The sequence below is a fragment of the Ursus maritimus genome, unplaced genomic scaffold, assembly GCF_017311325.1.
Source record: "Ursus maritimus isolate PB19 unplaced genomic scaffold, ASM1731132v1 scaffold_22, whole genome shotgun sequence".
Classification (NCBI taxonomy): Eukaryota; Metazoa; Chordata; class Mammalia; order Carnivora; family Ursidae; genus Ursus; species Ursus maritimus.
The window spans coordinates 23,849,458-23,859,486 of NW_024424675.1; the positions used below are offsets into that span (position 1 = coordinate 23,849,458).

A 10,029-nucleotide genomic window follows, 5' to 3' on the forward strand; every position below is an offset into this window, starting at 1 on the left:
ACCAAATGCTTGGGTCCAAAGATGAGGCCAACTCTCTTGGGAATCTTCCTGCGAGAGCAAAAAGGCCACAGGCAACAGGATCTAGAATCATCCAATGTGACCTGGAATGGAACGGTGGTGTCAGAACCATGCAGCAGAGTCAGGCTCCGTCCATAAGGGGCTTTTGAAGGTGGGACCCCTCTGGGGCTGGTTTGCCCTCCCCACCCTGAGACCCTGCCTATTTCCCCCCCAAGCCATCTCACTACCTCTGTTTCCTTCTCTCCCTCCTCAGCGTGGGCGGCTATGAAGGGGACATTTTGTTTCCTCACAGAAAGTGTGGACAAAGATACCATGGTACGTAACAATGGCAGTTCTGCTTATCTGTTGTTACACAATAAACCACCCTGAAATTTAGTTGTGAAAAGCAACTATTTCGTTATGCTCACAGATTCTGTGGTCAGAAGTTTGGAAAGGGCCCAGTGGGAGCCACTTGTCTCTGTTCTCTGATAACTGGAGCCTCACCTGCAAAGACCTGAAGGTTGGTGATTACTTCAACTGCTGGAATCATCCGAAGGCCTCTTCAGTCCTTTGGTATTTGTCGTGGTTAATGCTGATTATTGGCTGGGACCTCCGCTGGGACTGGCAGCAGGAGCACGTGCCCTCTCCATGTGGCTTGGGTTTCCTCAGCACCAGAGCCTCAATGTAGTCCAAGCTCAGGGATCTAAAAGGGATTGTCCCAGCCAGGGTGAGGAAGGTGCATTACTTTTATGACCTTGCTTTAGAAGTCATGCAGAGCCACTTCAGTGCATTTTGCTGGTTATGAGTGAGTTGTAGATCCTCCCAGGTTCAAGGGGAGGGGAATTAGACTCCATCTCTCTCTCTCTCTTTTTATTTTAAGTTATTTATTTAAGTAATCTCTACACCCCACATGGGGCTTGAACTCACAACCTGGAGATCAAGAGTCACAGGCTCTTCCGACTGAGCCAGCCAGCTGCCCCTGGACTCCACTTCTTGATGAGGGCATGGCTAGTTCTAAAAGACCATGGAGGACAGAAGGTATCATTGGGCCTATCTCTGGAAGATACAATCTGCCGAGATCGCTGACAGAGTGTTTACTATGTGCCAGGAATTGAATTAACTCATCTTGTCTCCAAACCCCACCCCATCCAGAGAATTCTTTTGGGTATATGTTATATCTATCTATATCTACCTATCTATATATTTCCTTCTCTCTATATATTATATATAATACAAATATATATGTACATTTTATATATATATATATATATATATACCACTCTACTAATAATAAATTGTATACATAATACATATACAATCCCATGAGGTTTTAAAAGTCTGGGATAGGGGCGCCTGGGTGGCACAGTGGTTAAGCGTCTGCCTTCAGCTCAGGGCGTGATCCCGGCATTACGGGATCGAGCCCCACATCAGGCTCCTCCACTATGAGCCTGCTTCTTCCTCTCCCACTCCCCCTGCTTGTGTTCCCTCTCTCGCTGGCTGTCTCTATCTCTGTAGAATAAATAAATAAAATCTTTAAAAAATAAAAATAAAAGTCTGGGATAAGAAATATAGATAATCAGAAATTTCAATGTTGTCTTCCTGTATTTCAAAGGAGTTAAAGGATTTACCTTTGAAATCTGTCCCCCCTCCGTCCCATCCATGGCTACCACCTGGTCCAGGACACCATTAAATCTCAACTGAGCAACTTGAGCAGTAACCTTCATGGTCTCTCTGCCACCCTTCTTGCCTCTCCAGGGCCCCAGTCCTTCATAGTAGCCAGAGCTAGAGTTATCTTTCTAAAGAGCTGTCTCTCCCGTTTAAAAGCTCAGTGGCTTTGGGGCGCCTGGGTGGCTCAGTCGGTTAAACATCTACCTTCAGTTCAGGTCATGATCCCAGAGTCTTGGGGTCCAGCTCCGCATCAGTCTCCCCACTCAGCAGAGAGTCTGCTTCTCCCTCTCCTTTGGCTCCTCCCCACCCCGCTCATACTCTCTCCCTCTCTAGAAATAAATAAATAAATAATCTTTTTAAAAAATAAATTAAAAAAAATATTTTTAAAATTTATTTAGAGGGAGTGAGAGAGTAAGAGAGCACAAGCAGGGAGGAAGCAGTAGGTGGAGAGGGAGAAGCAGGCTCTTTGCTGAGCAGGGAGCCTGATGCGGGGCTAAATCCCAGGACCCTGGGATCATGACCTGAACCGAAGGCAGACACTTATCTTTTCACTGAGCCATCCAGGCGCCCCAGATAAAAAATCTTAAAAAATAATAATAAAATAAAAAATAAAAACTCAGTGGCTTCTATTGCCCTCTAGACAGAATCACAGCTTCCACCCTCCCAGCAGGATCCGGCAGACCCCTGCCTGCTTTTCCAGCCTCCTTGAAGGCCTGGTCTCATCCTGCATTTGGCAGAACATCCGCATCAGAATTTCCTGGGGACTGATTCAACATGCAGATTCCTGCATAGATCGGAATTGCTTGGGGGATGGGGCCCTGGAACTTGCATTTTAAACATGCTTCCACGGGATTCTCTTTCTCATTAAAGTCTGCGAATTCCACCTAGCTTTTGAGATAATCTCTTCTAGTGCAACATCCTCTAGTGCAACCTCCATTCTGCAGATGAGGAAACTGAGGTCTAGAAAGAATAACTTTCTCATGGCCTTAATGTTCATTGAGGAAACTGAAGAGTCAAGTCAGACATCAGGGGCAAATGTGCATGGAGAATCTTCAAGGGACATTTTCCAAACTTCTTGACCAGGGTGTGGGTTCTGCGGAACATTTTGGGGAACGCTGCCACGGCTCCTCCTAGGTACGGGGACAATGGGAGGCAATGTGATGCTGCGGTCCAGTGATGGAGCACGCTCCAGGTCCCTAAAGAGTATGGGATCCTCTCTGCCCTCTCCTCCCGGATTTGAGGGGCCGACGCCGCAACTCTCCATGGGGCCTGTAGGTGGCGCCATTTCCCAGGGAGTGAGACCCCGCGCTGTGGGGAACCTTCCGGGGAGGATGGGCTCTTCCCGGGTGGTCTGCACCCCTGAAGCGAGAGGCGAAAGGAAGCGGGAGCCCGGGCGGGGACGGGGTGTGTATGTGCTTAGAATCCCTTCCCCGCCCTGCCTTGCGGGGTCCTCTGATGAGAGGCTGCGGGGGACCATCTGATTATATGGGAGAGGGATGGGTGGTGTGTCTCAGCTCCTTCCAGGGCCTGGGGGTTGAAAGGAGAGGTGTAGGAGAAATGGACAAGCCAGCCTTGAGGTGGGGCCATTAGGACAACAACAATGGTAGTAATGTCCTTATTTCCTGAGCACCTTATTTGCTGGGGGCTGTGGGAGGGAGAGGTGCTGGGGGTGTGCGCTCCTCCCTCATCCTCTGGGTAGGTCTCTCTATTGGAGGTTCCTGCCCTTCCCCCAAACTCTTACAAAGGAGGGCAGCATTGTGGGTGATATCTCCCCCTCTGGTTTGGGCCCCACATGGAAAGGTAAGGGTGAGGCCCAGTCTGGGGACTTCAGTTGTTGACCTGGAGCTGGGCCCCCAAGGGTACAGACCCCCAAAGGCTGTCCTTCTGCTCTCTTGTTGACTGGACACCCCCACACCTCTGCCAGTTTCCTCTTCCAATCCCCCCAAACCGGTTTTTCCTTTTGTGAAACTTGTGGGCCCATTGTGTAGGGCCTTGCTGCCCTGGCTCTCCAGCTTTAGGGGGCCCCCAGAATCACTCAACAGGTGACCCAGCAAGTCTGGGGAGGGGTGCCTAGAAACTATATTTTTAACTGCCAAAGTGGGCAGTGGACCCACTCTGGGAAACACTGATGAAGAACCACGTTCAGAGAAAAAAGGCCCCGACTTGAAAGGTGTGCTGATTTCCATGGTGTAAATACTCACAGCATGGCCAATTTCAAGATACCAACAAGACAACATAATTCCTTAAAATTGAACAATTGGCTCTTGGGAACTGGTACAAGCTGGCTCCAGCATACCAGTGGGAAAAGATCTGTTTATGACTTGGAGTGTTTTAAGAAATCTTGTCTCTGTTGTGGTCAGGTCCTGCTATATAATTTGTGCGGGCCAGTGCAAAATGAAAATGCAGGGCCCCTTGTTAAAAAATTAAGAATTTTAAGACAGTGACAACAGGGTATTAAACCAAGTGGGGCTCTTCTGAGTGAGGGCCCTGTGCAGTTGCACAGGTCACACACTCATGAAGCTTGCCCTATTGTTGATCCAGGCCATCAGCATCTCTCACTTGTCACGACTTCATCAGCCTCCCTGTTGTCTCCTTGACTCCCTACAAACCATTCTCTACTCAGCAGACAGGGGGACCTTTTACTATCTAGGCTAGACATTCTCACTCCGCTGCCTGCCTATTGTCTTTAAGAGCAAGCACAAGACCCTTCTGCCTGGCTTGCTTCCCCCCACCCTTGGCTCCTCAGTGATACATCCTCATTGCTCCCCTGCCTCACTCTTATCACTGGATAGACTACATTTACTAATGCAACGTCTGTCTGTCTCTCCCTCCATACCCTAAGTTCCAGGAGAGCAGCGGCTGTTGTGTTCCTGTGCTTAGCACCACTGTGTGTCTGCACGTGGTAGGCTCAACACTTGTTAGTTGAATAAATGAATTTATTGATGAAAAGGAAAGTTGGACCAGGATAGGGGTTTTCAATTTTTTTTGGTAACAGAATCATTTAGTCAAATGAGATGGAGATCTCATAGGGAAACTCATTATATATTTCAAAAAATATAGTTTTGGGGGCACCTGTGTGACTCAGTTGTTTAAGCATCTGCTTGGGCTCAGGTCATGATCTCAGAGTCCTGGGATCAAGCCCCGCATTGGGCTTCCTGCTCAGTGGGGAGTCTGCTTCTCCCCCTGCCTCTGCCCCCCACCCCACACGTGCTCTTCCTCTCTCTCTCTCTCTCTCTCTCAAATAAATAAATAAAATCTAAAAAAAAAAAAAGTTTAGGGGCACCTGGGTGGCTCAGTCAGTGCAGTGTGTGACTCTTGATCTTGGGGTTGTAAGTTCAAGCACACTGGGTGTAGAGAGTACTTAAAAAAAAAAAGAGTAGATGTTTGGTCTGCATGGGAACCCCACATGATCATTGATTGTCTGCAGAACAGGGCGACTTCAATGGACCTGGTTTGGTGGCAATTTTGCCATTTTCCTTTTCTTCCTACATTGAACCTTAGCCAACCCCTCTTAGCTAATGTTAATGATCTAGTTTCTGTTCCCATTAGCCAGACTGAACCCTCAGCTGTCACATTGGTTATCAGTCCAGACGATGTTTCCGTGAAGAGGGGAGAGGATGTCACTGAGGCTGCCTATTCTGAGCACCTATTCTGAGCACTGCATACCTCCAGGAAAGGTGAGCTGGGTGTTGGTTGGGGGAGCCCTCTCCACCAGCATTCCCTTCTCTGCTTTCTCCCCTTCCCTGACTGTGTACATCTCTCTTGGGCACCACTCAACTCTCAGAAGGGCAGTTGGGCTGAGTCACAAGCAGAGGGTATGTGTCCTTTGGGGAGGAATGCTAGTGGTGAGCACAGAGGCAGAGCCATAGCCTGACATCCTGGCCTCACTTTGGTCATAAAATGACTTTCCATGGCCAGAGGCTATATGCTTTCTCTCACTGGCCTCTAAAGCTGACTTTAATGCCAACCGGCATTTATTAAGCACTTACTGGATGCTCAACATGTTACTGAGGGCTTTTTCGTTTTTCTTTCTGTCAGTCCTCACAAAAACCCATAGGAGTGGCTGTTATTATGTACCCCATTTTACAGATGAGAAAAAGGGAGGCTCAGAGGGGGGAGTGACTTGGCCAAGGTCACACAGTGGGTGACCTGAGCACACCGGGGCCACGGAGCCGTACACCAGCTCATTATGGGTGAGAGAGGAAAGAGGACTCAGGCCTCACTCTGCTCCTGGTGGCGTGGCTGCTCCCCAGCCCCTAGAAGGTGCCCTGGCTCTCTCACCTGTGAAGTGACACGGCCAAGTGGCATTTGAAGCAGACAGACCTGAATTCAAATCTCAGCCCTGCTGGTGACCAGCCATGTGACCCAGTGTGTGGCTTTGTCTCTCTGGCCTTACTCTTCCACCTGAGCAAGGTGGGGAACAGATGTCATCACCCATCTCCCCAGGCGAGGGTGGGCGCGTGGAAGGAGAGGTTGCCAAGACACTTGGCATATCCTGAGCGCTCAGCGGAAAGTGGCTATGAGGGATTGTCATGATTTACTCGTCCTGGGCTCATCTTAGAGCAGAGGAAAATGGGACCCCTAAGGGGCTCTCTTTCCTGTCCTTCCTCAGTGGGTCCCAGAATGGCATCCTGAGAGAAAACCTCCCCTCAGGGCTGTCCTTTGCTGTGCATCCACCCACTCTGCTCCTGATAAGGAAATGGCTGGGGGTGCGGCATGAGGAGGGGCAGCATGCTGGGTTCTGGTCCTTGCTTTGTCACCACGTGACACCTGTCCTTTCTGGGCCTCAGTTTCCCCATCTCTAGTGTGAGTCTCCTTTGGAAACTGTGAACTGTCAGAGTAAAGACCAAATGAAAATTTGAGTCCCAGCTCTGGGTCGTCATATCCCACCTAGAAGAGGGGGAATATTAATTTCCTGGGGCTGCTGCAGCAAATTACCACAAATTGAGTGACTTCAAACAATAGGAATTTATTCTCTCACAGTCCAGACCAGAAGTCTGAACTCAAGATATCAGCAGGGCTTCTTGGCGAGAAGCTTCTTTACCTAATTTGCCAGCAAGCCTTGGCATTCGGGGTACGTAGCTTCCAGTTTCTGCTCTGCCTTCCTATTAACTTCTCCTCTGTGTGTCTTCTCCTGTTTTTTATAAGGGTACTTGTCATTGGATTTAGAGCCCACCTGGGTAATCCAGAATGATAGCATTTTAAGATTCTTAATCTAATTACATCTGCAAAGATCTTTTTTTTTTCTAAATAAGGTCACATTCAAAGGTTTCAGGGATTTGGATGTGGACAGATCTTTTGGGGGGGCTGCCATTCAACCCACTAGGGGGATTATCATAGTTATCACACCTCACCTCTGCTGCCCAAGAAAGGGAAGTGTGAAGCGGGATTCCTCCAAGGACCTCAGATAGCACGGCATGCCGTAAGCTCAAGAAATGTGTACCCAGAGGAAAAAACTGAGGCACAGAGAGGAAAAAGCCATGGAGAGAGCCTCCCTGGCAGTCCTGAGACCCTTCCCCTTTGGGTCTTGTCTCTGTGGATGGACCTGTGTGGTGCCAGCAGCGCTAAGTCCTGTGTCTGTGCTGAGCCCGGGGCGAGTGGGCATCTCAGTGTCCCCTCCTGGCAAAGCACTACCCAGAAACATATTTTACCCGTAAACGGGTCAATTAAGAAGGCAAATGTTTTCAAACAGGAGGATTTATTGGCATAGGATGTGCCATCCCTCCGAGCAGGAGTGGGTGTGCGTGCAGAGCCATCTGGAGGGGAAGTGTTTATCATATTTATTTAGTTACGAGTTGCTGGTTTGGAACTGGCAGGGCTTCATTAGGTGTGAGCACGGATCCCTGGGAGGGTGCAGATTCCGGAGGCTCTGTGAACATACAGGGGCCTGCATGCCTGTGTTTGTGCAGACACGCGTCTTTATTCCTGAGTGCATGTGTCCATGTGCCTGCATGTGTGTACGCACACACGTGTCTATGTGCATTCTTTGTGTGTGGATGCACGTGTGGCCTTGCGTGTTTGTGCATGTCACAAATGAATCGGGCCTTACCTGACTCAACTCCAGCTTAAACGATAAGGATCACTCTCTCCTTAAAAGTCTCTCCCCTGGCACATCCTGTGTCACCTTCCATGTCTGATCCCTCTCTCTTTTTCTCTGTCTGGTCTGTCTCTGCAGATCACGGACTGCCAGCGGGTCTTGTGAATGAGAGAAGAGGGCTGACCTGGGCTTTTGACACAGACTTGTTTTGCATATTAAGTGCAAAGGAATTGTGTCGGCATCTACAGAGATATACATTTTCCTCTTTTGCTTGAAAAACAGCAGCCCTGGGGCGACTGGGTGGCTCCATAGATTAAGCCTCCCGCTGAGCAGGAGATCATGACCTGAGTCGAAGGTGGAAGTTTCACTGACTGAGCCACCCAGGCGCCCTAAGTGAGTATAATTTTTAAACATTGGCTCCAAATCTTTTTAAAATACCGCGCAGGCCATACTGAACTTGTTTGTGGGACAGATGAAGCCAGTGGCTGCTCATTTGCAGCCCCCACCCACACTTTCCTAGGTGAGCCTTTGTGCTCTGTGGCTTTAAGATAACTGGCAACAGACAGCTGTGCCTCTAAATTGGCCCCAGACCGCTTCTGAGGCAGACCCTCTCATCCTGGGCTCACGCCTTGTAAGCACCATGACCCAAACGTGCACGGTGCAATGCAGCATCTTTCCGCTGACCTGTGCCTCCTGTGGGTCCCCGAGTCAGAGGCAGCCCCACCATCAGCCCTGGAGACTGGAATCCGGGTGCCATCCTTGGGTCCTCTCCTCCCCTCAGCCTTCCTGGACATCCAATCAGTCACCCATTCCTGCTGACTTTGTCTCCATGACACATCCCTCCAGGCTTCATCTCCTGGCTGGCATCTCCCAGTCCTTTCCCCACTCTGCAAAGTCCACTGAACTGTGTGTGACTTCACTCCCACTCACTCCTCCCGCCTCATCCTTCCTCTCTTCCTGCTTCAGCAATACCAAACTGCTTTTATTCTATTTATTGCCTCCTGCCTGTGCACGTGCTGTTCCCTCTTCATGTATTTCCTTTCTAGGACTGCCCTCTTCCCCCAGCTAACTCCTCTCCATCCTTTGAGATCCCACAGGAAGCCCCTTCTGCAAAAGGGTGATAATAAATAACCCCTCATGAAGCCGGTTCTCCGGATTCCATGAGACTGTGCCTAGCCTAGTGCCTGGCACACAGAAGATGCTCTATTGCTCTGCCTCCCTCTGGCTGCCTCCCCTGTGGCAGGAGGACTGGGGAGCCTACATGAGCCCTGAGCGATTGCACAGTCTGCCTCCTTGGGCAGGGGAGCTCCCAGCCTTTTCCAGCCCCAGGCCCTGTATGATGTCCGCCACAGAACTTCACCAGCATGTGGGTCTTTCCAGTCAGCCCTTCTCCCGTTAGAGAGGACTTTTTATATTTTCATCGGACATACATTAGTCACGGAGAATTTCTACAGCCCATGTTTTAGAGCGTGGCGTTCTGGGCTGTAAAGATATAATCGGCTCTCATAAGAGGTGGTTTCTCTGGCGCTAAAGGGGGGCTGGCATGGTGGTGGCGTGATTGGAACTCTAAGTGTCTGAAATGACTGTTGCAAGTCCCCAGAGCCACAATTCAATCAACCGCTCCAAACAGGAGACTCAACAGTGAGTGTTAAAAAGACGGGGGATGATGAAAATGAAAAAAGAAAAACATTCAAGAGGGAATTAAATTTTGGAGTCATTTGACAGAAGTTTTAAAAATGAACAGTAACAGCTCCCCAAAAGTGCATCTTCTCCACCTGGCTGAAGGAGAGAGGGTTTGCTTTCTGGGATCTGGAAGACTCTTTCAAAGTTACTTCTTTCTTTTTTTTTTCTTCCTCCCTTCTTCCTCTCCTCCCTTTTTCCCTTTCTTTTCCCCCCACAAATGTTTCCTGAGCACCTACTATGTCAGGCACCACAGTAGTCACTGGGGATATAACAATGAATAAGGCAGATGCTGTCCCTGCTCTTCCAGAGTTTATACATTTCGCACACATACTAGAGGAGGCATGGAACAGTTTCCTGTTGCCCCAGCAGCCATGACCAAGGCCAAAGCTATAGGCAAAAGCATCGAGTACCCCACAGCCTTTTTTTTTTTTTTTTAATAAGCTCTACACCCAATGTGGGGCTTGAACTCACAGCCCTGAGATCAAGAGTCGCATGCTCCACTGACTGAACTAGCCAGGCGCCCCATGTATCCCACATTCTAAAGAGCTCAGGCAAAACTGGGGCCAGACACACCCTTCAGGGCTTATAAAAGACAGCCCAGCAATTTCTGCTATTCCAATTGTAACCCCCAGCACCCCCAACAC

General features: G+C 49.4%; 1 long non-coding RNA gene across 1 annotated transcript; it reads left to right on the top strand.

Moving 5' to 3' along the window:
* The first annotated feature begins 432 nt into the window (after positions 1-432).
* LOC121104594 lies at positions 433-9,934 on the top strand. Its single transcript, XR_005836919.1, has 4 exons — positions 433-517; positions 5,215-5,342; positions 6,649-6,739; positions 7,841-9,934. It is a non-coding gene; the product is annotated as an uncharacterized LOC121104594 (long non-coding RNA).
* Positions 9,935-10,029: the final 95 nt, after the last annotated feature.